The sequence below is a fragment of the Arvicanthis niloticus genome, assembly GCF_011762505.2.
Source record: "Arvicanthis niloticus isolate mArvNil1 chromosome Y unlocalized genomic scaffold, mArvNil1.pat.X SUPER_Y_unloc_6, whole genome shotgun sequence".
In the NCBI taxonomy this organism is placed as follows: domain Eukaryota; kingdom Metazoa; phylum Chordata; class Mammalia; order Rodentia; family Muridae; genus Arvicanthis; species Arvicanthis niloticus.
The window spans coordinates 21,065-47,512 of record NW_023045023.1 but is presented as its reverse complement, the minus strand read 5'-3'; the positions used below and the strand labels follow the sequence as shown (position 1 = coordinate 47,512).

General features: G+C 42.0%; 14 non-coding genes across 14 annotated transcripts; all 14 read right to left on the bottom strand.

Moving 5' to 3' along the window:
* Positions 1–915: 915 nt before the first annotated feature.
* Positions 916–992, bottom strand: LOC117701359 (small nucleolar RNA SNORD115). The gene has a single exon (XR_004605697.1). It is a non-coding gene; the product is annotated as a small nucleolar RNA SNORD115 (small nucleolar RNA).
* Positions 993–2,827: 1,835 nt separating this feature from the next.
* On the bottom strand, positions 2,828–2,904 carry LOC117701347 (small nucleolar RNA SNORD115). The gene has a single exon (XR_004605685.1). It is a non-coding gene; the product is annotated as a small nucleolar RNA SNORD115 (small nucleolar RNA).
* Positions 2,905–4,739: 1,835 nt separating this feature from the next.
* LOC117701365 (small nucleolar RNA SNORD115) lies at positions 4,740–4,816 on the bottom strand. The gene has a single exon (XR_004605704.1). It is a non-coding gene; the product is annotated as a small nucleolar RNA SNORD115 (small nucleolar RNA).
* Positions 4,817–6,655: 1,839 nt separating this feature from the next.
* LOC117701364 (small nucleolar RNA SNORD115) lies at positions 6,656–6,732 on the bottom strand. Its single transcript, XR_004605703.1, has one exon. It is a non-coding gene; the product is annotated as a small nucleolar RNA SNORD115 (small nucleolar RNA).
* A 1,838-nt stretch (positions 6,733–8,570) lies between these two features.
* On the bottom strand, positions 8,571–8,647 carry LOC117701378 (small nucleolar RNA SNORD115). The gene has a single exon (XR_004605717.1). It is a non-coding gene; the product is annotated as a small nucleolar RNA SNORD115 (small nucleolar RNA).
* Positions 8,648–10,486: 1,839 nt separating this feature from the next.
* On the bottom strand, positions 10,487–10,563 carry LOC117701363 (small nucleolar RNA SNORD115). The gene has a single exon (XR_004605702.1). It is a non-coding gene; the product is annotated as a small nucleolar RNA SNORD115 (small nucleolar RNA).
* A 1,816-nt stretch (positions 10,564–12,379) lies between these two features.
* On the bottom strand, positions 12,380–12,456 carry LOC117701362 (small nucleolar RNA SNORD115). Its single transcript, XR_004605701.1, has one exon. It is a non-coding gene; the product is annotated as a small nucleolar RNA SNORD115 (small nucleolar RNA).
* Positions 12,457–14,289: 1,833 nt separating this feature from the next.
* LOC117701374 (small nucleolar RNA SNORD115) lies at positions 14,290–14,366 on the bottom strand. The gene has a single exon (XR_004605713.1). It is a non-coding gene; the product is annotated as a small nucleolar RNA SNORD115 (small nucleolar RNA).
* A 1,832-nt stretch (positions 14,367–16,198) lies between these two features.
* On the bottom strand, positions 16,199–16,275 carry LOC117701373 (small nucleolar RNA SNORD115). Its single transcript, XR_004605712.1, has one exon. It is a non-coding gene; the product is annotated as a small nucleolar RNA SNORD115 (small nucleolar RNA).
* Positions 16,276–18,108: 1,833 nt separating this feature from the next.
* Positions 18,109–18,185, bottom strand: LOC117701361 (small nucleolar RNA SNORD115). The gene has a single exon (XR_004605699.1). It is a non-coding gene; the product is annotated as a small nucleolar RNA SNORD115 (small nucleolar RNA).
* A 1,834-nt stretch (positions 18,186–20,019) lies between these two features.
* Positions 20,020–20,096, bottom strand: LOC117701360 (small nucleolar RNA SNORD115). Its single transcript, XR_004605698.1, has one exon. It is a non-coding gene; the product is annotated as a small nucleolar RNA SNORD115 (small nucleolar RNA).
* A 1,835-nt stretch (positions 20,097–21,931) lies between these two features.
* Positions 21,932–22,008, bottom strand: LOC117701358 (small nucleolar RNA SNORD115). The gene has a single exon (XR_004605696.1). It is a non-coding gene; the product is annotated as a small nucleolar RNA SNORD115 (small nucleolar RNA).
* Positions 22,009–23,844: 1,836 nt separating this feature from the next.
* LOC117701356 (small nucleolar RNA SNORD115) lies at positions 23,845–23,921 on the bottom strand. The gene has a single exon (XR_004605695.1). It is a non-coding gene; the product is annotated as a small nucleolar RNA SNORD115 (small nucleolar RNA).
* Positions 23,922–25,755: 1,834 nt separating this feature from the next.
* On the bottom strand, positions 25,756–25,832 carry LOC117701355 (small nucleolar RNA SNORD115). Its single transcript, XR_004605694.1, has one exon. It is a non-coding gene; the product is annotated as a small nucleolar RNA SNORD115 (small nucleolar RNA).
* Between the last annotated feature and the right edge of the window lie 616 nt (positions 25,833–26,448).

The following is a 26,448-nucleotide window of genomic DNA, read 5'->3' as shown; positions in this document are numbered from 1 at the left end:
GGCAAGTTTTATTTGAGGATGGTTGAGGGGTGAAGTTTAGCAAGAAAAGAATCCAATACTTTGAAGGAATTTGGGAAGGAATTGTTTCCATTGCAACCCAGACAACTTCAACTAACACCCATATGTAAATTCCCACTGGAATGAAGATTTTGGGAAAATTTGCTAGACTTTTGGTCCCTTGTCAAGACATCATGTGGTGGTTGGCAATGGTGGATTTTTATAGACTACTTTTGTCTCAGTAATCAAGGCTCTGTTTCTTGGTTCCCATGTCATCTTAAAGAGAGTCCTGAGAACAGGCTTGGAAGCCTCTGTTGAGATCCTGTAACTGCTCATGTGGTGAGCAAGGAAGATGCAGATACCATGTTCAGCAGTTAGTTATCCTCTTATTGCATCAAGGGTGGCTCCTATTAATGGGGCTAGGAATAATCAGATTTTAAAAAAATTCCTGTACCCTCGTAAATGTATATATCTACATGGTAGAACTTAACCCACAATCGAAAATCTTCTGGCGAGTCTGGATTTATTGTTTAGCTATCCTTAAGCACTTGAGTTTGGCTGAGCCTCACACTGTAATACACAAAGGGACAAGCTATAGAGAAGGGAAGACATTAGCACAGATGATTCCACTTACCTGACATCTCTGATTGTTTTGGCTCCAAGAAGGCATGCCACATGACTGCAAAACACCAGAAAAGACAGGGGCATAAGCAATGTGGATGCCATGCAGATTGTACACAAGTTGAAGTAAAAGACTTAGTGATTGTTAGTAAGCAGTGTTTCCCAGCAAAGGAGAACAAGGATTTTGAAAATTTCTCAGAAGGTGTCAAAGGACAAGGCCATTTGAGTACTTCAGGCAAGTCCCCCAAGAGGTGTCCAAAGACTTAAAGAACCTCCTGTAACCCTGTCCTCCTGGGCGGGCCTCAGCGTACACCTGGAGGCTTATTTTGATGTCATCACCTCTCTTCATGACATTGGGTTGTCATCATTGACCCAGGCTGGGAAAACACAGCCACTTATGATTATATATCACCCAGACCCAGTTCTTACCAGGCTCACCAACACTGCCTCCAGGTTAGAAAAGGGCCCATGGAAATGGAGACAGCTGCAGCATCCAATGGTCTTCCAAGGACTCAAGGGCAACCTTCTTTGTAAGCTTGAAAATTGACTTCTCTGTAGGAGGAAAGATCAAGATGTCAAGGCTCATGATTGCCCTTCTTTATTTCAAAATTTATGGAGAGAGAATTTGTGTAAGTACTCTCATTAATGAAGCCCATTTCCATACTCCAGTATCTCAGAATTCTTAAGAGTGTCAAGGGCACAGCTGATCATGAAGTATGTTCTCTCACAATTCCTATCTACAGCCACTTATCTATGAAGAAGCCCCACCCCCCAAAGCTCTCTTGGCTAATTTGCTACAAGAAACATGGAAAACACAAAGTAGCAACTTGTCCCAAGACAGGCTTAATTCTTTATCCAGAAAAAGCAGCCAGTGCATATATGCCTTTAACCTCAACTCTCTGGACATTCCAACACTTTGCTCTAGCTCCTCAATTTATTTTAAAAAGCACAGTATACAGACAACCTCACAGAGATTTTAGAGTCTGTTTGAAGGAAGTTGTGAGTTTCTCATTCTACCTTGAGGGGAAGGATCATTCACCTGCAAGGTCTAAACTGAATGTCTCAAGTCATTTTGAAACACATTTTCTTGCATTCTGCAGTGTGTCAGAGGCAGAGTGGATAGTGACAAATGTTCTGGCCATGGAAGCATATGTCTTAAGGCTTAATGTATTGCAGTACATGATACTGAAAAGGTGACCCTAGTTCCTGAATCTAACATGAGGCAAGTTGACATTTAGCCCAGTGGTGTCAGGTTCCACAAGATAAGGCTTGACCTATGAAAAAATCCATGCCTGGCAAGTTTTATTTGAGGATGGTTGAGGGGTGAAGTTTAGCAAGAAAAGAATCCAATACTTTGAAGGAATTTGGGAAGGAATTGTTTCCATTGCAACCCAGACAACTTCAACTAACACCCATATGTAAATTCCCTTTGGAATGAAGATTTTGGGAAAATTTGCTAGACCTTTGTTCCCTTGTCAAGACATCATGTGGTGGTTGGCAATGGTGGATTTTTATAGACTACTTTTGTCTCAGTAATCAAGGCTCTGTTTCTTGGTTCCCATGTCATCTTAAAGAGAGTCCTGAGAACAGGCTTGGAAGCCTCTGTTGAGATCCTGTAACTGCTCATGTGGTGAGCAAGGAAGATGCAGATACCATGTTCAGCAGTTAGTTATCCTCTTATTGCATCAAGGGTGGCTCCTATAATGGGGCTAGGAATAATCAGATTTTAAGAAAATTCCTGTACCCTCGTAAATGTATATGTCTACATGGTAGAACTTAACCCACAATCGAAAATCTTCTGGCGAGTCTGGATTTATTGTTTAGCTATCCTTAAGCACTTGAGTTTGGCTGAGCCTCACACTGTAATACACAAAGGACACAAGCTATAGAGAAGGGGAAGACATTAGCACAGATGATTCCACTTACCTGACATCTCTGATTGTTTTGGCTCCAAGAAGGCATGCCACATGACTGCAAAACACCAGAAAAGACAGGGGCATAAGCAATGTGGATGCCATGCAGATTGTACACAAGTTGAGTAAAAGACTTAGTGATTGTTAGTAAGCAGTGTTTCCCAGCAAAGGAGAACAAGGATTTTGAAAATTTCTCAGAAGGTGTCAAAGGACAAGGCCATTTGAGTACTTCAGGCAAGTCCCCCAAGAGGTGTCCAAAGACTTAAAGAACCTCCTGTAACCCTGACCTCCTGGGCGGGCCTCAGCGTACACCTGGAGGCTTATTTTGATGTCATCACCTCTCTTCATGACATTGGGTTGTCATCATTGACCCAGGCTAGGAAAACACAGCCACTTATGATTACATATCACCCAGACCCAGTTCTTACCAGGCTCACCAACACTGCCTCCAGGTTAGAAAAGGGCCCATGGAAATGGAGACAGCTGCAGCATCCAATGGTCTTCCAAGGACTCAAGGGCAACCTTCTTTGTAAGCTTGAAAATTGACTTCTCTGTAGGAGGAAAGATCAAGATGTCAAGGCTCATGATTGCCCTTCTTTATTTCAAAATTTATGGAGAGAGAATTTGTGTAAGTACTCTCATTAATGAAGCCCATTTCCATACTCCAGTATCTCAGAATTCTTAAGAATGTCAAGGGCACAGCTGATCATGAAGTATGTTCTCTCACAATTACTATCTACAGCCACTTGTCTATGAAGAAGCCCCACCCCCCAAAGCTCTCTTGGCTAATTTGCTACAAGAAACATGGAAAACACAAAGTAGCAACTTGTCCCAAGACAGGCTTAATTCTTTATCTAGAAAAAGCAGCCAGTTCATATATGCCTTTAACCTCAACTCTGGACATTCCAACACTTTGCTCTAGCTCCTCAATTTATTTTAAAAAGCACAGTATACAGACAACCTCACAGAGATTTTAGAGTCTGTTTGAAGGAAGTTGTGAGTTTCTCATTCTACCTTGAGGGGAAGGATCATTCACCTGCCAGGTCTAAACTGAATGTCTCAAGTCATTTTGAAACACATTTTCTTGCATTCTGCAGTGTGTCAGAGGCAGAGTGGATAGTGACAAATGTTCTGGCATGGAAGCATATGTCTTAAAGCTTAATGTATTGCAGTACCATGATACTGAAAAGGTGACCCTAGTTCCTGAATCTAACATGAGGCAAGTTGACATTTAGCCCAGTGGTGTCAGGTTCCACAAGATAAGGCTTGACCTATGAAAAAATCCATGCCTGGCAAGTTTTTATTTGAGGATGGTTGAGGGGTGAAGTTTAGCAAGAAAAGAATCCAATACTTTGAAGGAATTTGGGAAGGAATTGTTTCCATTGCAACCCAGACAACTTCAACTAACACCCATATGTAAATTCCCTCTGGAATGAAGATTTTGGGAAAATTTGCTAGACCTTTGGTCCCTTGTCAATGACATCATGTGGTGGTTGGCAATGGTGGATTTTTATAGACTACTTTTGTCTCAGTAATCAAGGCTCTGTTTCTTGGTTCCCATGTCATCTTAAAGAGAGTCCTGAGAACAGGCTTGGAAGCCTCTGTTGAGATCCTGTAACTGCTCATGTGGTGAGCAAGGAAGATGCAGATTACCATGTTCAGCAGTTAGTTATCCTCTTATTGCATCAAGGGTGGCTCCTATTAATGGGGCTAGGAATAATCAGATTTTAAGAAAATTCCTGTACCCTCGTAAATGTATATGTCTACATGGTAGAACTTAACCCACAATCGAAAATCTTCTGGCGAGTCTGGATTTATTGTTTAGCTATCCTTAAGCACTTGAGTTTGGCTGAGCCTCACACTGTAATACACAAAGGGACAAGCTATAGAGAAGGGAAGACATTAGCACAGATGATTCCACTTACCTGACATCTCTGATTGTTTTTGGCTCCAAGAAGGCATGCCACATGACTGCAAAACACCAGAAAAGACAGGGGCATAAGCAATGTGGATGCCATGCAGATTGTACACAAGTTGAGTAAAAGACTTAGTGATTGTTAGTAAGCAGTGTTTCCCAGCAAAGGAGAACAAGGATTTTGAAAATTTCTCAGAAGGTGTCAAAGGACAAGGCCATTTGAGTACTTCAGGCAAGTCCCCCAAGAGGTGTCCAAGACTTAAAGAACCTCCTGTAACCCTGTCCTCCTGGGCGGGCCTCAGCGTACACCTACAGGCTTATTTTGATGTCATCACCTCTCTTCATGACATTGGGTTGTCATCATTGACCCAGGCTGGGAAAACACAGCCACTTATGATTATATATCACCCAGACCCAGTTCTTACCAGGCTCACCAACACTGCCTCCATGTTAGAAAAGGGCCCATGGAAATGGAGAGAGCTTGCAGCATCCAATGGTTCTTCCAAGGACTCAAGGGCAACCTTCTTTGTAAGCTTGAAATTGACTTCTCTGTAGGAGGAAAGAATCAAGATGTCAAGGCTCATGATTGCCCTTCTTTATTTCAAAATTTATGGAGAGAGAATTTGTGTAAGTACTCTCATTAATAAAGCCCATTTCCATACTCCAGTATCTCAGAATTCTTAAGAGTGTCAAGGGCACAGCTGATCATGAAGTATGTTCTCTCACAATTCCTATCTACAGCCACTTGTCTATGAAGATGCCCCACCCCCAAAAGCTCTCTTGGCTAATTTGCTCCAAGAAACATGCAAAACACAAAGTAGCAACTTGTCCCAAGACAGGCTTAATTCTTTATCTAGAAAAAGCAGCCAGTGCATATATGCCTTTAACCTCAACTCTCTGGACCCTGCCAACACTTTGCTTGAGCTCCTCAAGTTATTTTAAAAAGCACAGTATACAGACAACCTCACAGAGATTTTAGAGTCTGTTTGAAGGAAGTTGTGAGTTTCTCATTCTACCTTGAGGGAAGTATCATTCACCTGCAAGGTCTAAACTGAATGTCTCAAGTCATTTTGAAACACAATTTTCTTACATTCCGCAGTGTGTCAGAGGCAGAGTGGATAGTGACAAATGTTCTGCCATGGAAGCATATGTCTTAAGGCTTAATGTATTGCAGTACCATGATACTGAAAAGGTGACCCTAGTTCCTGAATCTAACATGAGGCAAGTTGACATTTAGCCCAGTGGTGTCAGGTTCCACAAGATAAGGCTTGACCTATGAAAAAATCCATGCCTGGCAAGTTTTATTTGAGGATGGTTGAGGGGTGAAGTTTAGCAAGAAGAGAATCCAATACTTTGAAGGAATTTGGGAAGGAATTGTTTCCATTGCAACCCAGACAACTTCAACTAACACCCATATGTAAATTCCCTCTGGAATGAAGATTTTGGGAAAATTTGCTAGACCTTTGTTCCCTTGTCAAGACATCATGTGGTGGTTGGCAATGGTGGATTTTTAGAGACTACTTTTGTCTCAGTAATCAAGGCTCTGTTTCTTGGTTCCCATGTCATCTTAAAGAGAGTCCTGAGAACAGGCTTGGAAGCCTCTGTTGAAATCTTGTAACTGCTCATGTGGTGAGCAAGGAAGATGCAGATACCATGTTCAGCAGTTAGTTATCCTCTTATTGCATCAAGGGTGGCTCCTATTAATGGGGCTAGGAATAATCAGATTTTAAGAAAATTCCTTTACCCTCGTAAATGTATATGTCTACATGGTAGAACTTAACCCACAATCGAAAATCTTCTGGCGAGTCTGGATTTATTGTTTAGCTATCCTTAAGCACTTGAGTTTGGCTGAGCCTCACACTGTAATACACAAAGGGACAAGCTATAGAGAAGGGGAAGACATTAGCACAGATGATTCCACTTACCTGACATCTCTGATTGTTTTGGCTCCAAGAAGGCATGCCACATGACTGCAAAACACCAGAAAAGACAGGGGCATAAGCAATGTGGATGCCATGCAGATTGTACACAAGTTGAGTAAAAGACATAGTGATTGTTAGTAAGCAGTGTTTCCCAGCAAAGGAGAACAAGGATTTTGAAAATTTCTCAGAAGGTGTCAAAGGACAAGGCCATTTGAGTACTTCAGGCAAGTCCCCCCAAGAGGTGTCCAAAGACTTAAAGAACCTCCTGTAACCCTGTCCTCCTGGGCGGGCCTCAGCGTACACCTACAGGCTTATTTTGATGTCATCACCTCTCTTCATGACATTGGGTTGTCATCATTGACCCAGGCTGGGAAAACACAGCCACTTATGATTATATATCACCCAGACCCAGTTCTTACCAGGCTCACCAACACTGCCTCCAGGTTAGAAAAGGGCCCATGGAAATGGAGAGAGCTGCAGCATCCAATGGTCTTCCAAGGACTCAAGGGCAACCTTCTCTTGTAAGCTTGAAAATTGACTTCTCTGTAGGAGGAAAGATCAAGATGTCAAGGCTCATGATTGCCCTTCTTTATTTCAAAATTTATGGAGAGAGAATTTGTGTAAGTACTCTCATTAATAAAGCCCATTTCCATACTCCAGTATCTCAGAATTCTTAAGAGTGTCAAGGGCCACAGCTGATCATGAAGTATGTCTCTTACAATTCCTATCTACAGCCACTTGTCCTATGAAGATGCCCCACCCCCAAAAGCTCTCTTGGCTAATTTGCTCAAGAAACATGCAAAAACACAAAGTAGCAACTTGTCCCAAGACAGGCTTAATTCTTTATCTAGAAAAAGCAGCCAGTGCATATATGCCTTTAACCTCAACTCTCTGGACCTGGCCAACACTTTGCTTGAGCTCCTCAACTTATTTTAAAAAAGCACAGTATACAGACAACCTCACAGAGATTTTAGAGTCTGTTTGAAGGAAGTTGTGAGTTTCTCATTCTACCTTGAGGGAAGGATCATTCACTGCAAGGTTCTAAACTGAATGTCTCAAGTCATTTTGAAACACATTTTCTTACATTCTGCAGTGTGTTAGAGGCAGAGTGGATAGTGACAAATGTTCTGCCATGGAAGCATATGTCTTAAGGCTTAATGTATTGCAGTACCATGATACTGAAAAGGTGACCCTAGTTCCTGAATCTAACATGAGGCAAGTTGACATTTAGCCCAGTGGTGTCAGGTTCCACAAGATAAGGCTTGACCTATGAAAAATCCATGCCTGGCAAGTTTTATTTGAGGATGGTTGAGGGGTGAAGTTTAGCAAGAAGAGAATCCAATACTTTGAAGGAATTTGGGAAGGAATTGTTTCCATTGCAACCCAGACAACTTCAACTAACACCCATATGTAAATTCCCTCTGGAATGAAGATTTTGGGAAAATTTGCTAGACCTTTGTTCCCTTGTCAAGACATCATGTGGTGGTTGGCAATGGTGGATTTTTATAGACTACTTTTGTCTCAGTAATCAAGGCTCTGTTTCTTGGTTCCCATGTCATCTTAAAGATAGTCCTGAGAACAGGCTTGGAAGCCTCTGTTGAGATCCTGTAACTGCTCATGTGGTGAGCAAGGAAGATGCAGATACCATGTTCAGCAGTTAGTTATCCTCTTATTGCATCAAGGGTGGCTCCTATTAATGGGGCTAGGAATAATCAGATTTTAAGAAAATTCCTGTACCCTCGTAAATGTATATGTCTACATGGTAGAACTTAACCCACAATCGAAAAATCTTCTGGCGAGTCTGGATTTATTGTTTAGCTATCCTTAAGCACTTGAGTTTGGCTGAGCCTCACACTGTAATACACAAAGGCACAAGCTATAGAGAAGGGAAGACATTAGCACAGATGATTCCACTTACCTGACATCTCTGATTGTTTTGGCTCCAAGAAGGCATGCCACATGACTGCAAAACACCAGAAAAGACAGGGGCATAAGCAATGTGGATGCCATGCAGACTTGTACACAAGTTGAGTAAAAGACTTAGTGATTGTTAGTAAGCAGTGTTTCCCAGCAAAGGAGAACAAGGATTTTGAAAATTTCTCAGAAGGTGTCAAAGGACAAGGCCATTTGAGTACTTCAGGCAAGTCCCCCAAGAGGTGTCCAAAGACTTAAAGAACCTCCTGTAACCCTGTCCTCCTGGGCGGGCCTCAGAGTACACCTACAGGCTTATTTTGATGTCATCACCTCTCTTCATGACATTGGGTTGTCATCATTGACCCAGGCTGGGAAAACACAGCCACTTATGATTATATATCACCCAGACCCAGTTCTTACCAGGCTCACCAACACTGCCTCCATGTTAGAAAAGGGCCCATGGAAATGGAGAGAGCTGCAGCATCCAATGGTCTTCCAAGGACTCAAGGGCAACCTTCTTTGTAAGCTTGAAAATTGACTTTCTCTGTAGGAGGAAAGATCAAGATGTCAAGGCTCATGATTGCCCTTCTTTATTTCAAAATTTATGGAGAGAGAATTTGTGTAAGTACTCTCATTAATAAAGCCCATTTCCATACTCCAGTATCTCAGAATTCTTAAGAGTGTCAAGGGCACAGCTGATCATGAAGTATGTTCTCTCACAATTCCTATCTACAGCCACTTGTCTATGAAGATGCCCCACCCCCAAAAGCTCATCTTGGCTAATTTGCTCCAAGAAACATGCAAAACACAAAGTAGCAACTTGTCCCAAGACAGGCTTAATTCTTTATCTAGAAAAAGCAGCCAGTGCATATATGCCTTTAACCTCAACTCTCTGGACCTGCCAAACACTATGCTTGAGCTCCTCAAGTTATTTTAAAAAGCACAGTATACAGACAACCTCACAGAGATTTTAGAGTTCTGTTTGAAGGAAGTTGTGAGTTTCTCATTCTACCTTGAGGGGAAGGATCATTCACCTGCAAGGTCTAAACTGAATGTCTCAAGTCATTTTGAAACACATTTTCTACATTCCGCAGTGTGTCAGAGGCAGAGTGGATAGTGACAAATTTTCTGCCATGGAAGCATATGTCTTAAGGCTTAATGTATTGCAGTACCATGATACTGAAAAGGTGACCCTAGTTCCTGAATCTAACATGAGGCAAGTTGACATTTAGCCCAGTGGTGTCAGGTTCCACAAGATAAGGCTTGACCTATGAAAAAATCCATGCCTGGCAAGTTTTTATTTGAGGATGGTTGAGGGGTGAAGTTTAGCAAGAAGAGAATCCAATACTTTGAAGGAATTTGGGAAGGAATTGTTTCCATTGCAACCCAGACAACTTCAACTAACACCCATATGTAAATTCCCTCTGGAATGAAGATTTTGGGAAAATTTGCTAGACCTTGTTCCCTTGTCAAGACATCATGTGGTGGTTGGCAATGGTGGATTTTTATAGACTACTTTTGTCTCAGTAATCAAGGCTCTGTTTCTTGGTTCCCATGTCATCTTAAAGAGAGTCCTGAGAACAGGCTTGGAAGCCTCTGTTGAGATCCTGTAACTGCTAATGTGGTGAGCAAGGAAAATGCAGATTTCATGTTCAGCAGTTAGTTATCCTCTTATTGCATCAAGGGTGGCTCCTATTAATGGGGCTAGGAATAATCAGATTTTAAGAAAATTCCTGTACCCTCGTAAATGTATATGTCTACATGGTAGAACTTAACCCACAATTGAAAATCTCCTGGCGTGTTTGGATTTATTGTTTAGCTATCCTTAAGCACTTGAGTTTGGCTGAGCCTCACACTGTAATACACAATGGCACAAGCTATAGAGAAGGGAAGACATTAGCACAGATGATTCCACTTACCTGACATCTCTGATTGTTTTGGCTCCAAGAAGGCATGCCACATGACTGCAAAACACCAGAAAAGACAGGGGCAATAAGCAATGTGGATGCCATGCAGATTGTACACAAGTTGAGTAAAAGACTTAGTGATTGTTAGTAAGCAGTGTTTCCCAGCAAAGGAGAACAAGGATTTTGAAAATTTCTCAGAAGGTGTCAAAGGACAAGGCCATTTGAGTACTTCAGGCAAGTCCCCCCAAGAGGTGTCCAAAGACTTAAAGAACCTCCTGTAACCCTGTCCTCCTGGGCGGGCCTCAGCGTACACCTACAGGCTTATTTTGATGTCATCACCTCTCTTCATGACATTGGGTTGTCATCATTGACCCAGGCTGGAAAACACAGCCACTTATGATTATATATCACCCAGACCCAGTTCTTACCAGGCTCACCAACACTGCCTCCAGGTTAGAAAAGGGCCCATGGAAATGGAGAGAGCTGCAGCATCCAATGGTCTTCCAAGGACTCAAGGGCAACCTTCTTTGTAAGCTTGAAAATTGACTTCTCTGTAGGAGGAAAGAACAAGATGCCAAGGCTCATGATTGCCCTTCTTTATTTCAAAATTTATGGAGAGAGAATTTGTGTAAGTACTCTCATTAATAAAGCCCATTTCCATACTCCAGTATCTCAGAATTCTTAAGAGTGTTCAAGGGCACAGCTGATCATGAAGTATGTTCTCTCACAATTCCTATCTACAGCCACTTGTCTATGAAGAAGCCCCACCCCAAAAGCTCTCTTGGCTAATTTGCTACAAGAAACATGGAAAACACAAAGTAGCAACTTGTCCCAAGACAGGCTTAATTCTTTATCTAGAAAAAGCAGCCAGTGCATATATGCCTTTAACCTCAACTCTCTCTGGACGTGCCAACACTTTGCTCGAGAGCTCAAGTTATTTTAAAAAGCACAGTATACAGACAACCTCACAGAGATTTTAGAGTCTGTTTGAAGGAAGTTGTGAGTTTCTCATTCTACCTGAGGGGAAGGATCATTCACCTGCAAGGTCTAAACTGAATGTCTCAAGTCATTTTGAAACACATTTCTTACATTCTGCAGTCGTGTGTCAGAGGCAGAGTGGATAGTGACAAATGTTCTGCCATGGAAGCATATGTCTTAATTAATGTATTGCAGTACCATGATACTGAAAAGGTGACCCTAGTTCCTGAATCTAACATGAGGCAAGTTGACATTTAGCCCAGTGGTGTCAGGTTCCACAAGATAAGCTTGACCTATGAAAAAATCCATGCCTGGCAAATTTATTTGAGGATTTGAGGGTGAAGTTTAGCAAGAAGAGAATCCAATACTTTGAAGGGATTTGGGAAGGAATTGAATTTGCAACCCAGAAATCAACTAACACCCATATGTAAAATTCCTCTGGAATGAAGATTTTGGGAAAAATTGGAAAATTTGCTAACCTTTTCCCTTGTCAAGACATCATGTTGGTTGGCAAATGGTGGATTTTTAGAGACTACTTTGTTCTCAGTAATCAAGTTTCTTTTTTTCCCATGTCATCTTAAAGAGAGTCCTGAGAACAGGCTGGAACACTCTCTGGATAGACTCCTGTGGAAGGATCCATGTATTAATCAAGAGTCATGCTTAGCATGTTGCATGCATGTTATCATCATGTTCAGCAGTGTAATCTATAATGGGGCTAGGAATAAGAAATATTTTAAGGAAAATTCCTGTACCCTCGTAATGTATATGGCACTACATGGTAGAAACTTAACCCACAATCGAAAAATCTTCTGGCGTGTTTGGATTTATTGTTTAGCTATCCTTAAGCACTTGAGTTTGGCTGAGCCTCCACTGTAATACACAAAGGCACAAGCTATAGAGAAGGGAAGACATTAGCACAGATGATTCCACTTACTGACATCTCTGATTGTTTTGGCTCCAAGAAGGCATGCCACATGACTGCAAAACACCAGAAAAGACAGGGGCATAAGCAATGTGGATGCCATGCAGATGTACACAAGTGAGTAAAAGACTTAGTGATGTTAGTAAGCAGTGTTTAGCAGCAAAGGAGAACAAGGATTTTGAAAATTTCTCAGAAGGTGTCAAAGACAAGGCCATTTGAGTACTTCAGGCAAGTCCCCCAAGAGGTGTCCAAAGACTTAAAGAACCTCCTGTAACCCTGTCCTCCTGGGCGGGCCTCAGCGTACACCTACAGGCTTATTTTGATGTCATCACCTCTCTTCATGACATTGGGTTGTCATCATTGACCCAGGCTGGGAAAACACAGCCACTTATGATTATATATCACCCAGACCCAGTTCTTACCAGGCTCACCAACACTGCCTCCATGTTAGAAAAGGGCCCATGGAAATGGAGAGAGCTGCAGCATCCAATGGTCTTCCAAGGACTCAAGGGCAACCTTCTTTGTAAGCTTGAAAATTGACTTCTCTGTAGGAGGAAAGATCAAGATGTCAAGGCTCATGATTGCCCTTCTTTATTTCAAAATTTATGGAGAGAGAATTTGTGTAAGTACTCTCATTAATAAAGCCCATTTCCATACTCCAGTATCTCAGAATTCTTAAGAGTGTCAAGGGCACAGCTGATCATGAAGTATGTTCTCTCACAATTCCTATCTACAGCCACTTGTCTATGAAGATGCCCCACCCCCAAAAGCTCTCTTGGCTAATTTGCTCCAAGAAACATGCAAAACACAAAGTAGCAACTTGTCCCAAGACAGGCTTAATTCTTTATCTAGAAAAAGCAGCCAGTACATATATGCCTTTAACCTCAACTCTCTGGACCTGCCAACACTTTGCTTGAGCTCCTCAAGTTATTTTAAAAAGCACAGTATACAGACAACCTCACAGAGATTTTAGAGTCTGTTTGAAGGAAGTTGTGAGTTTCTCATTCTACCTTGAGGGGAGGATCATTCACCTGCAAGGTCTAAACTGAATGTCTCAAGTCATTTTGAAACACATTTTCTTACATTCCGCAGTGTGTCAGAGGCAGAGTGGATAGTGACAAATTTTCTGCCATGGAAGCATATGTCTTAAGGCTTAATGTATTGCAGTACCATGATACTGAAAAGGTGACCCTAGTTCCTGAATCTAACATGAGGCAAGTTGACATTTAGCCCAGTGGTGTCAGGTTCCACAAGATAAGGCTTGACCTATGAAAAAATCCATGCCTGGCAAGTTTTATTTGAGGATGGTTGAGGGGTGAAGTTTAGCAAGAAGAGAATCCAATACTTTGAAGGAATTTGGGAAGGAATTGTTTCCATTGCAACCCAGACAACTTCAACTAACACCCATATGTAAATTCCCTCTGGAATGAAGATTTTGGGAAAATTTGCTAGACCTTTGTTCCCTTGTCAAGACATCATGTGGTGGTTGGCAATGGTGGATTTTTATAGACTACTTTTGTCTCAGTAATCAAGGCTCTGTTTCTTGGTTCCCATGTCATCTTAAAGAGAGTCCTGAGAACAGGCTTGGAAGCCTCTGTTGAGATCATGTAACTGCTCATGTGGTGAGCAAGGAAGATGCAGATTCCATGTTCAGCAGTTAGTTATCCTCTTATTGCATCAAGGGTGGCTCCTATTAATGGGGCTAGGAATAATCAGATTTTAAGAAAATTCCTGTACCCTCGTAAATGTATATGTCTACATGGTAGAACTTAACCCACAATCGAAAATCTTCTGGCGTGTTTGGATTTATTGTTTAGCTATCCTTAAGCACTTGAGTTTGGCTGAGCCTCACACTGTAATACACAAAGGCACAAGCTATAGAGAAGGGAAGACATTAGCACAGATGATTCCACTTACCTGACATCTCTGATTGTTTTGGCTCCAAGAAGGCATGCCACATGACTGCAAAACACCAGAAAAGACAGGGGCATAAGCAATGTGGATGCCATGCAGATTGTACACAAGTTGAGTAAAAGACTTAGTGATTGTTAGTAAACAGTGTTTCCCAGCAAAGGAGAACAAGGATTTTGAAAATTTCTCAGAAGGTGTCAAAGGACAAGGCCATTTGAGTACTTCAGGCAAGTCCCCCAAGAGGTGTCCAAAGACTTAAAGAACCTCCTGTAACCCTGTCCTCCTGGGCAGGCCTCAGCGTACACCTACAGGCTTATTTTGATGTCATCACCTCTCTTCATGACATTAGGTTGTCATCATTGACCCAGGCTGGGAAAACACAGCCACTTATGATTATATATCACCCAGACCCAGTTCTTACCAGGCTCACCAACACTGCCTCCATGTTAGAAAAGGGCCCATGGAAATGGAGAGAGCTGCAGCATCCAATGGTCTTCCAAGGACTCAAGGGCAACCTTCTTTGTAAGCTTGAAAATTGACTTCTCTGTAGGAGGAAAGATCAAGATGTCAAGGCTCATGATTGCCCTTCTTTATTTCAAAATTTATGGAGAGAGAATTTGTGTAAGTACTCTCATTAATAAAGCCCATTTCCATACTCCAGTATCTCAGAATTCTTAAGAGTGTCAAGGGCACAGCTGATCATGAAGTATGTTCTCTCACAATTCCTATCTACAGCCACTTGTCTATGAAGATGCCCCACCCCCAAAAGCTCTCTTGGCTAATTTGCTCCAAGAAACATGCAAAACACAAAGTAGCAACTTGTCCCAAGACAGGCTTAATTCTTTATCTAGAAAAAGCAGCCAGTGCATATATGCCTTTAACCTCAACTCTCTGGACCTGCCAACACTTTGCTTGAGCTCCTCAAGTTATTTTAAAAAGCACAGTATACAGACAACCTCACAGAGATTTTAGAGTCTGTTTGAAGGAAGTTGTGAGTTTCTCATTCTACCTTGAGGGGAAGGATCATTCACCTGCAAGTTCTAAACTGAATGTCTCAAGTCATTTTGAAACACATTTTCTTACATTCCGCAGTGTGTCAGAGGCAGAGTGGATAGTGACAAATGTTCTGCCATGGAAGCATATGTCTTAAGGCTTAATGTATTGCAGTACCATGATACTGAAAAGGTGACCCTAGTTCCTGAATCTAACATGAGGCAAGTTGACATTTAGCCCAGTGGTGTCAGGTTCCACAAGATAAGGCTTGACCTATGAAAAAATCCATGCCTGGCAAGTTTTATTTGAGGATGGTTGAGGGGTGAAGTTTAGCAAGAAGAGAATCCAATACTTTGAAGGAATTTGGGAAGGAATTGTTTCCATTGCAACCCAGACAACTTCAACTAACACCCATATGTAAATTCCCTCTGGAATGAAGATTTTGGGAAAATTTGCTAGACCTTTGTTCCCTTGTCAAGACATCATGTGGTGGTTGGCAATGGTGGATTTTTATAGACTACTTTTGTCTCAGTAATCAAGGCTCTGTTTCTTGGTTCCCATGTCATCTTAAAGAGAGTCCTGAGAACAGGTTTGGAAGCCTCTGTTGAGATCCTGTAACTGCTCATGTGGTGAGCAAGGAAGATGCAGATTCCATGTTCAGCAGTTAGTTATCCTCTTATTGCATCAAGGGTGGCTCCTATTAATGGGGCTAGGAATAATCAGATTTAAGAAAATTCCTGTACCCTCGTAAATGTATATGTCTACATGGTAGAACTTAACCCACAATCGAAAATCTTCTGGCGTGTTTGGATTTATTGTTTAGCTATCCTTAAGCACTTGAGTTTGGCTGAGCCTCACACTGTAATACACAAAGGCACAAGCTATAGAGAAGGGAAGACATTAGCACAGATGATTCCACTTACCTGACATCTCTGATTGTTTTGGCTCCAAGAAGGCATGCCACATGACTGCAAAACACCAGAAAAGACAGGGGCATAAGCAATGTGGATGCCATGCAGATTGTACACAAGTTGAGTAAAAGACTTAGTGATTGTTAGTAAGCAGTGTTTCCCAGCAAAGGAGAACAAGGATTTTGAAATTTCTCAGAAGGTGTCAAAGGACAAGGCCATTTGAGTACTTCAGGCAAGTCCCCCAAGAGGTGTCCAAAGACTTAAAGAACCTCCTGTAACCCTGTCCTCCTGGGCAGGCCTCAGCGTACACCTACAGGCTTATTTTGATGTCATCACCTCTCTTCATGACATTAGGTTGTCATCATTGACCCAGGCTGGGAAAACACAGCCACTTATGATTATATATCACCCAGACCCAGTTCTTACCAGGCTCACCAACACTGCCTCCATGTTAGAAAAGGGCCCATGGAAATGGAGAGAGCTGCAGCATCCAATGGTCTTCCAAGGACTCAAGGGCAACCTTCTTTGTAAGTTTGAAAATTGACTTCTCTGTAGGAGGAAAGATCAAGATGTCAAGGCTCATGATTGCCCTTCTTTATTTCAAAATTTATGGAGAGAGAATTTGTGTAAGTACTCTCATTGATAAAGCCCATTTCCATACTCCAGTATCTCAGAATTCTTAAGAGTGTCAAGGGCACAGCTGATCATGAAGTATGTTCTCTCACAATTCCTATCTACAGCCACTTGTCTATGAAGAAGCTCCACCCCCAAAAGCTCTCTTGGCTAATTTGCTACAAAAACATGGAAAACACAAAGTAGCAACTTGTCCCAAGACAGGCTTAATTCTTTATCTAGAAAAAGCAGCCAGTGCATACATGCCTTTAACCTCAACACTCTGGACGTGCCAACACTTTGCTCGAGCTCCTCAAGTTATTTTAAAAAGCACAGTATACAGACAACCTCACAGAGATTTTAGAGTCTGTTTGAAGGAAGTTGTGAGTTTCTCATTCTACCTTGAGGGGAAGGATCATTCACCTGCAAGGTCTAAACTGAATGTCTCAAGTCATTTTGAAACACATTTTCTTACATTCTGCAGTGTGTCAGAGGCAGAGTGGATAGTGACAAATGTTCTGCCATGGAAGCATATGTCTTAAGGCTTAATGTATTGCAGTACCATGATACTGAAAAGGTGACCCTAGTTCCTGAATCTAACATGAGGCAAGTTGACATTTAGCCCAGTGGTGTCAGGTTCCACAAGATAAGGCTTGACCTATGAAAAAATCCATGCCTGGCAAGTTTTATTTGAGGATGGTTGAGGGGTGAAGTTTAGCAAGAAGAGAATCCAATACTTTGAAGGAATTTGGGAAGGAATTGTTTCCATTGCAACCCAGACAACTTCAACTAACACCCATATGTAAATTCCCTCTGGAATGAAGATTTTGGGAAAATTTGCTAGACCTTTGTTCCCTTGTCAAGACATCATGTGGTGGTTGGCAATGGTGGATTTTTAGAGACTACTTTTGTCTCAGTAATCAAGGCTCTGTTTCTTGGTTCCCATGACATCTTAAAGAGAGTCCTGAGAACAGGCTTGGAAGCCTCTGTTGAGATCCTGTAACTGCTCATGTGGTGAGCAAGGAAGATGCAGATTCCATGTTCAGCAGTTAGTTATCCTCTTATTGCATCAAGGGTGGCTCCTATTAATGGGGCTAGGAATAATCAGATTTTAAGAAAATTCCTGTACCCTCGTAAATGTATATGTCTACATGGTAGAACTTAACCCACAATCGAAAATCTTCTGGCGTGTTTGGATTTATTGTTTAGCTATCCTTAAGCACTTGAGTTTGGCTGAGCCTCACACTGTAATACACAAAGGCACAAGCTATAGAGAAGGGAAGACATTAGCACAGATGATTCCACTTACCTGACATCTCTGATTGTTTTGGCTCCAAGAAGGCATGCCACATGACTGCAAAACACCAGAAAAGACAGGGGCATAAGCAATGTGGATGCCATGCAGATTGTACACAAGTTGAGTAAAAGACTTAGTGATTGTTAGTAAGCAGTGTTTCCCAGCAAAGGAGAACAAGGATTTTGAAAATTTCTCAGAAGGTGTCAAAGGACAAGGCCATTTGAGTACTTCAGGCAAGTCCCCCAAGAGGTGTCCAAAGACTTAAAGAACCTCCTGTAACCCTGTCCTCCTGGGCGGGCCTCAGCGTACACCTACAGGCTTATTTTGATGTCATCACCTCTCTTCATGACATTGGGTTGTCATCATTGACCCAGGCTGGGAAAACACAGCCACTTATGATTATATATCACCCAGACCCAGTTCTTACCAGGCTCACCAACACTGCCTCCAGGTTAGAAAAGGGCCCATGGAAATGGAGAGAGCTGCAGCATCCAATGGTCTTCCAAGGACTCAAGGGCAACCTTCTTTGTAAGCTTGAAAATTGACTTCTCTGTAGGAGGAAAGATCAAGATGTCAAGGCTCATGATTGCCCTTCTTTATTTCAAAATTTATGGAGAGAGAATTTGTGTAAGTACTCTCATTAATAAAGCCCATTTCCATACTCCAGTATCTCAGAATTCTTAAGAGTGTCAAGGGCACAGCTGATCATGAAGTATGTTCTCTCACAATTCCTATCTACAGCCACTTGTCTATGAAGATGCCCCACCCCCAAAAGCTCTCTTGGCTAATTTGCTCCAAGAAACATGCAAAACACAAAGTAGCAACTTGTCCCAAGACAGGCTTAATTCTTTATCTAGAAAAAGCAGCCAGTGCATATATGCCTTTAACCTCAACTCTCTGGACCTGCCAACACTATGCTTGAGCTCCTCAAGTTATTTTAAAAAGCACAGTATACAGACAACCTCACAGAGATTTTAGAGTCTGTTTGAAGGAAGTTGTGAGTTTCTCATTCTACCTTGAGGGGAAGGATCATTCACCTGCAAGGTCTAAACTGAATGTCTCAAGTCATTTTGAAACACATTTTCTTACATTCCGCAGTGTGTCAGAGGCAGAGTGGATAGTGACAAATGTTCTGCCATGGAAGCATATGTCTTAAGGCTTAATGTATTGCAGTACCATGATACTGAAAAGGTGACCCTAGTTCCTGAATCTAACATGAGGCAAGTTGACATTTAGCCCAGTGGTGTCAGGTTCCACAAGATAAGGCTTGACCTATGAAAAAATCCATGCCTGGCAAGTTTTATTTGAGGATGGTTGAGGGGTGAAGTTTAGCAAGAAGAGAATCCAATACTTTGAAGGAATTTGGGAAGGAATTGTTTCCATTGCAACCCAGACAACTTCAACTAACACCCATATGTAAATTCCCTCTGGAATGAAGATTTTGGGAAAATTTGCTAGACCTTTGTTCCCTTGTCAAGACATCATGTGGTGGTTGGCAATGGTGGATTTTTAGAGACTACTTTTGTCTCAGTAATCAAGGCTCTGTTTCTTGGTTCCCATGTCATCTTAAAGAGAGTCCTGAGAACAGGCTTGGAAGCCTCTCTTGAGATCCTGTAACTGCTCATGTGGTGAGCAAGGAAGATGCAGATTCCATGTTCAGCAGTTAGTTATCCTCTTATTGCATCAAGGGTGGCTCCTATTAATGGGGCTAGGAATAATCAGATTTTAAGAAAATTCCTGTACCCTCGTAAATGTATATGTCTACATGGTAGAACTTAACCCACAATCGAAAATCTCCTGGCGTGTTTGGATTTATTGTTTAGCTATCCTTAAGCACTTGAGTTTGGCTGAGCCTCACACTGTAATACACAAAGGCACAAGCTATAGAGAAGGGAAGACATTAGCACAGATGATTCCACTTACCTGACATCTCTGATTGTTTTGGCTCCAAGAAGGCATGCCACATGACTGCAAAACACCAGAAAAGACAGGGGCATAAGCAATGTGGATGCCATGCAGATTGTACACAAGTTGAGTAAAAGACTTAGTGATTGTTAGTAAGCAGTGTTTCCCAGCAAAGGAGAACAAGGATTTTGAAAATTTCTCAGAAGGTGTCAAAGGACAAGGCCATTTGAGTACTTCAGGCAAGTCCCCAAGAGGTGTCCAAAGACTTAAAGAACCTCCTGTAACCCTGTCCTCCTGGGCAGGGCCTCAGCGTACACCTACAGGCTTATTTTGATGTCATCACCTCTCTTCATGACATTGGGTTGTCATCATTGACCCAGGCTGGGAAAACACAGCCACTTATGATTATATATCACCCAGACCCAGTTCCTTACCAGGCTCACCAACACTGCCTCCATGTTAGAAAAGGGCCCATGGAAATGGAGAGAGCTGCAGCATCCAATGGTCTTCCAAGGACTCAAGGGCAACCTTCTTTGTAAGTTTGAAAATTGACTTCTCTGTAGGAGGAAAGATCAAGATGTCAAGGCTCATGATTGCCCTTCTTTATTTCAAAATTTATGGAGAGAGAATTTGTGTAAGTACTCTCATTAATAAAGCCCATTTCCATACTCCAGTATCTCAGAATTCTTAAGAGTGTCAAGGGCACAGCTGATCATGAAGTATGTTCTCTCACAATTCCTATCTACAGCCACTTGTCTATGAAGATGCCCCACCCCCAAAAGCTCTCTTGGCTAATTTGCTCCAAGAAACATGCAAAACACAAAGTAGCAACTTGTCCCAAGACAGGCTTAATTCTTTATCTAGAAAAAGCAGCCAGTGCATATATGCCTTTAACCTCAACTCTCTGGACCTGCCAACACTTTGCTTGAGCTCCTCAAGTTATTTTAAAAAGCACAGTATACAGACAACCTCACAGAGATTTTAGAGTCTGTTTGAAGGAAGTTGTGAGTTTCTCATTCTACCTTGAGGGGAAGGATCATTCACCTGCAAGGTCTAAACTGAATGTCTCAAGTCATTTTGAAACACATTTTCTTACATTCCGCAGTGTGTCAGAGGCAGAGTGGATAGTGACAAATGTTCTGCCATGGAAGCATATGTCTTAAGGCTTAATGTATTGCAGTACCATGATACTGAAAAGGTGACCCTAGTTCCTGAATCTAACATGAGGCAAGTTGACATTTAGCCCAGTGGTGTCAGGTTCCACAAGATAAGGCTTGACCTATGAAAAAATCCATGCCTGGCAAGTTTTATTTGAGGATGGTTGAGGGGTGAAGTTTAGCAAGAAGAGAATCCAATACTTTGAAGGAATTTGGGAAGGAATTGTTTCCATTGCAACCCAGACAACTTCAACTAACACCCATATGTAAATTCCCTCTGGAATGAAGATTTTGGGAAAATTTGCTAGACCTTTGTTCCCTTGTCAAGACATCATGTGGTGGTTGGCAATGGTGGATTTTTAGAGACTACTTTTGTCTCAGTAATCAAGGCTCTGTTTCTTGGTTCCCATGTCATCTTAAAGAGAGTCCTGAGAACAGGCTTGGAAGCCTCTGTTGAGATCCTGTAACTGCTCATGTGGTGAGCAAGGAAGATGCAGATTCCATGTTCAGCAGTTAGTTATCCTCTTATTGCATCAAGGGTGGCTCCTATTAATGGGGCTAGGAATAATCAGATTTTAAGAAAATTCCTGTACCCTCGTAAATGTATATGTCTACATGGTAGAACTTAACCCACAATCGAAAATCTTCTGGCGTGTTTGGATTTATTGTTTAGCTATCCTTAAGCACTTGAGTTTGGCTGAGCCTCACACTGTAATACACAAAGGCACAAGCTATAGAGAAGGGAAGACATTAGCACAGATGATTCCACTTACCTGACATCTCTGATTGTTTTGGCTCCAAGAAGGCATGCCACATGACTGCAAAACACCAGAAAAGACAGGGGCATAAGCAATGTGGATGCCATGCAGATTGTACACAAGTTGAGTAAAAGACTTAGTGATTGTTAGTAAGCAGTGTTTCCCAGCAAAGGAGAACAAGGATTTTGAAAATTTCTCAGAAGGTGTCAAAGGACAAGGCCATTTGAGTACTTCAGGCAAGTCCCCCAAGAGGTGTCCAAAGACTTAAAGAACCTCCTGTAACCCTGTCCTCCTGGGCGGGCCTCAGCGTACACCTACAGGCTTATTTTGATGTCATCACCTCTCTTCATGACATTGGGTTGTCATCATTGACCCAGGCTGGGAAAACACAGCCACTTATGATTATATATCACCCAGACCCAGTTCTTACCAGGCTCACCAACACTGCCTCCATGTTAGAAAAGGGCCCATGGAAATGGAGAGAGCTGCAGCATCCAATGGTCTTCCAAGGACTCAAGGGCAACCTTCTTTGTAAGCTTGAAAATTGACTTCTCTGTAGGAGGAAAGATCAAGATGTCAAGGCTCATGATTGCCCTTCTTTATTTCAAAATTTATGGAGAGAGAATTTGTGTAAGTACTCTCATTAATAAAGCCCATTTCCATACTCCAGTATCTCAGAATTCTTAAGAGTGTCAAGGGCACAGCTGATCATGAAGTATGTTCTCTCACAATTCCTATCTACAGCCACTTGTCTATGAAGATGCCCCACCCCCAAAAGCTCTCTTGGCTAATTTGCTCCAAGAAACATGCAAAACACAAAGTAGCAACTTGTCCCAAGACAGGCTTAATTCTTTATCTAGAAAAAGCAGCCAGTGCATATATGCCTTTAACCTCAACTCTCTGGACCTGCCAACACTATTGCTTGAGCTCCTCAAGTTATTTTAAAAAGCACAGTATACAGACAACCTCACAGAGATTTTAGAGTCTGTTTGAAGGAAGTTGTGAGTTTCTCATTCTACCTTGAGGGGAAGGATCATTCACCTGCAAGGTCTAAACTGAATGTCTCAAGTCATTTTGAAACACATTTTCTTACATTCCGCAGTGTGTCAGAGGCAGAGTGGATAGTGACAAATGTTCTGCCATGGAAGCATATGTCTTAAGGCTTAATGTATTGCAGTACCATGATACTGAAAAGGTGACCCTAGTTCCTGAATCTAACATGAGGCAAGTTGACATTTAGCCCAGTGGTGTCAGGTTCCACAAGATAAGGCTTGACCTATGAAAAAAATCCATGCCTGGCAAGTTTTATTTGAGGATGGTTGAGGGGTGAAGTTTAGCAAGAAGAGAATCCAATACTTTGAAGGAATTTGGGAAGGAATTGTTTCCATTGCAACCCAGACAACTTCAACTAACACCCATATGTAAATTCCCTCTGGAATGAAGATTTTGGGAAAATTTGCTAGACCTTTGTTCCCTTGTCAAGACATCATGTGGTGGTTGGCAATGGTGGATTTTTAGAGACTACTTTTGTCTCAGTAATCAAGGCTCTGTTTCTTGGTTCCCATGTCATCTTAAAGAGAGTCCTGAGAACAGGTTTGGAAGCCTCTGTTGAGATCCTGTAACTGCTCATGTGGTGAGCAAGGAAGATGCAGATTCCATGTTCAGCAGTTAGTTATCCTCTTATTGCATCAAGGGTGGCTCCTATTAATGGGGCTAGGAATAATCAGATTTTAAGAAAATTCCTGTACCCTCGTAAATGTATATGTCTACATGGTAGAACTTAACCCACAATCGAAAATCTTCTGGCGTGTTTGGATTTATTGTTTAGCTATCCTTAAGCACTTGAGTTTGGCTGAGCCTCACACTGTAATACACAAAGGCACAAGCTATAGAGAAGGGAAGACATTAGCACAGATGATTCCACTTACCTGACATCTCTGATTGTTTTGGCTCCAAGAAGGCATGCCACATGACTGCAAAACACCAGAAAAGACAGGGGCATAAGCAATGTGGATGCCATGCAGATTGTACACAAGTTGAGTAAAAGACTTAGTGATTGTTAGTAAGCAGTGTTTCCCAGCAAAGGAGAACAAGGATTTTGAAAATTTCTCAGAAGGTGTCAAAGGACAAGGCCATTTGAGTACTTCAGGCAAGTCCCCCAAGAGGTGTCCAAAGACTTAAAGAACCTCCTGTAACCCTGTCCTCCTGGGCGGGCCTCAGCGTACACCTACAGGCTTATTTTGATGTCATCACCTCTCTTCATGACATTGGGTTGTCATCATTGACCCAGGCTGGGAAAACACAGCCACTTATGATTATATATCACCCAGACCCAGTTCTTACCAGGCTCACCAACACTGCCTCCATGTTAGAAAAGGGCCCATGGAAATGGAGAGAGCTGCAGCATCCAATGGTCTTCCAAGGACTCAAGGGCAACCTTCTTTGTAAGCTTGAAAATTGACTTCTCTGTAGGAGGAAAGATCAAGATGTCAAGGCTCATGATTGCCCTTCTTTATTTCAAAATTTATGGAGAGAGAATTTGTGTAAGTACTCTCATTAATAAAGCCCATTTCCATACTCCAGTATCTCAGAATTCTTAAGAGTGTCAAGGGCACAGCTGATCATGAAGTATGTTCTCTCACAATTCCTATCTACAGCCACTTGTCTATGAAGATGCCCCACCCCCAAAAGCTCTCTTGGCTAATTTGCTCCAAGAAACATGCAAAACACAAAGTAGCAACTTGTCCCAGACAGGCTTAATTCTTTATCTAGAAAAAGCAGCCAGTGCATATATGCCTTTAACCTCAACTCTCTGGACCTGCCAACACTATGCTTGAGCTCCTCAAGTTATTTTAAAAAGCACAGTATACAGACAACCTCACAGAGATTTTAGAGTCTGTTTGAAGGAAGTTGTGAGTTTCTCATTCTACCTTGAGGGGAAGGATCATTCACCTGCAAGGTCTAAACTGAATGTCTCAAGTCATTTTGAAACACATTTTCTTACATTCCGCAGTGTGTCAGAGGCAGAGTGGATAGTGACAAATTTTCTGCCATGGAAGCATATGTCTTAAGGCTTAATGTATTGCAGTACCATGATACTGAAAAGGTGACCCTAGTTCCTGAATCTAACATGAGGCAAGTTGACATTTAGCCCAGTGGTGTCAGGTTCCACAAGATAAGGCTTGACCTATGAAAAAATCCATGCCTGGCAAGTTTTATTTGAGGATGGTTGAGGGGTGAAGTTTAGCAAGAAGAGAATCCAATACTTTGAAGGAATTTGGGAAGGAATTGTTTCCATTGCAACCCAGACAACTTCAACTAACACCCATATGTAAATTCCCTCTGGAATGAAGATTTTGGGAAAATTTGCTAGACCTTTGTTCCCTTGTCAAGACATCATGTGGTGGTTGGCAATGGTGGATTTTTAGAGACTACTTTTGTCTCAGTAATCAAGGCTCTGTTTCTTGGTTCCCATGTCATCTTAAAGAGAGTCCTGAGAACAGGCTTGGAAGCCTCTGTTGAGATCCTGTAACTGCTCATGTGGTGAGCAAGGAAGATGCAGATTCCATGTTCAGCAGTTAGTTATCCTCTTATTGCATCAAGGGTGGCTCCTATTAATGGGGCTAGGAATAATCAGATTTTAAGAAAATTCCTGTACCCTCGTAAATGTATATGTCTACATGGTAGAACTTAACCCACAATCGAAAATCTTCTGGCGTGTTTGGATTTATTGTTTAGCTATCCTTAAGCACTTGAGTTTGGCTGAGCCTCACACTGTAATACACAAAGGCACAAGCTATAGAGAAGGGAAGACATTAGCACAGATGATTCCACTTACCTGACATCTCTGATTGTTTTGGCTCCAAGAAGGCATGCCACATGACTGCAAAACACCAGAAAAGACAGGGGCATAAGCAATGTGGATGCCATGCAGATTGTACACAAGTTTGAGTAAAAGACTTAGTGATTGTTAGTAAGCAGTGTTTCCCAGCAAAGGAGAACAAGGATTTTGAAAATTTCTCAGAAGGTGTCAAAGGACAAGGCCATTTGAGTACTTCAGGCAAGTCCCCCAAGAGGTGTCCAAAGACTTAAAGAACCTCCTGTAACCCTGTCCTCCTGGGCGGGCCTCAGCGTACACCTACAGGCTTATTTTGATGTCATCACCTCTCTTCATGACATTGGGTTGTCATCATTGACCCAGGCTGGGAAAACACAGCCACTTATGATTATATATCACCCAGACCCAGTTCTTACCAGGCTCACCAACACTGCCTCCAGGTTAGAAAAGGGCCCATGGAAATGGAGAGAGCTGCAGCATCCAATGGTCTTCCAAGGACTCAAGGGCAACCTTCTTTGTAAGCTTGAAAATTGACTTCTCTGTAGGAGGAAAGATCAAGATGTCAAGGCTCATGATTGCCCTTCTTTATTTCAAAATTTATGGAGAGAGAATTTGTGTAAGTACTCTCATTAATAAAGCCCATTTCCATACTCCAGTATCTCAGAATTCTTAAGAGTGTCAAGGGCACAGCTGATCATGAAGTATGTTCTCTCACAATTCCTATCTACAGCCACTTGTCTATGAAGATGCCCCACCCCCAAAAGCTCTCTTGGCTAATTTGCTACAAAAAACATGGAAAACACAAAGTAGCAACTTGTCCCAAGACAGGCTTAATTCTTTATCTAGAAAAAGCAGCCAGTGCATATATGCCTTTAACCTCAACTCTCTGGACCTGCCAACACTATGCTTGAGCTCCTCAAGTTATTTTAAAAAGCACAGTATACAGACAACCTCACAGAGATTTTAGAGTCTGTTTG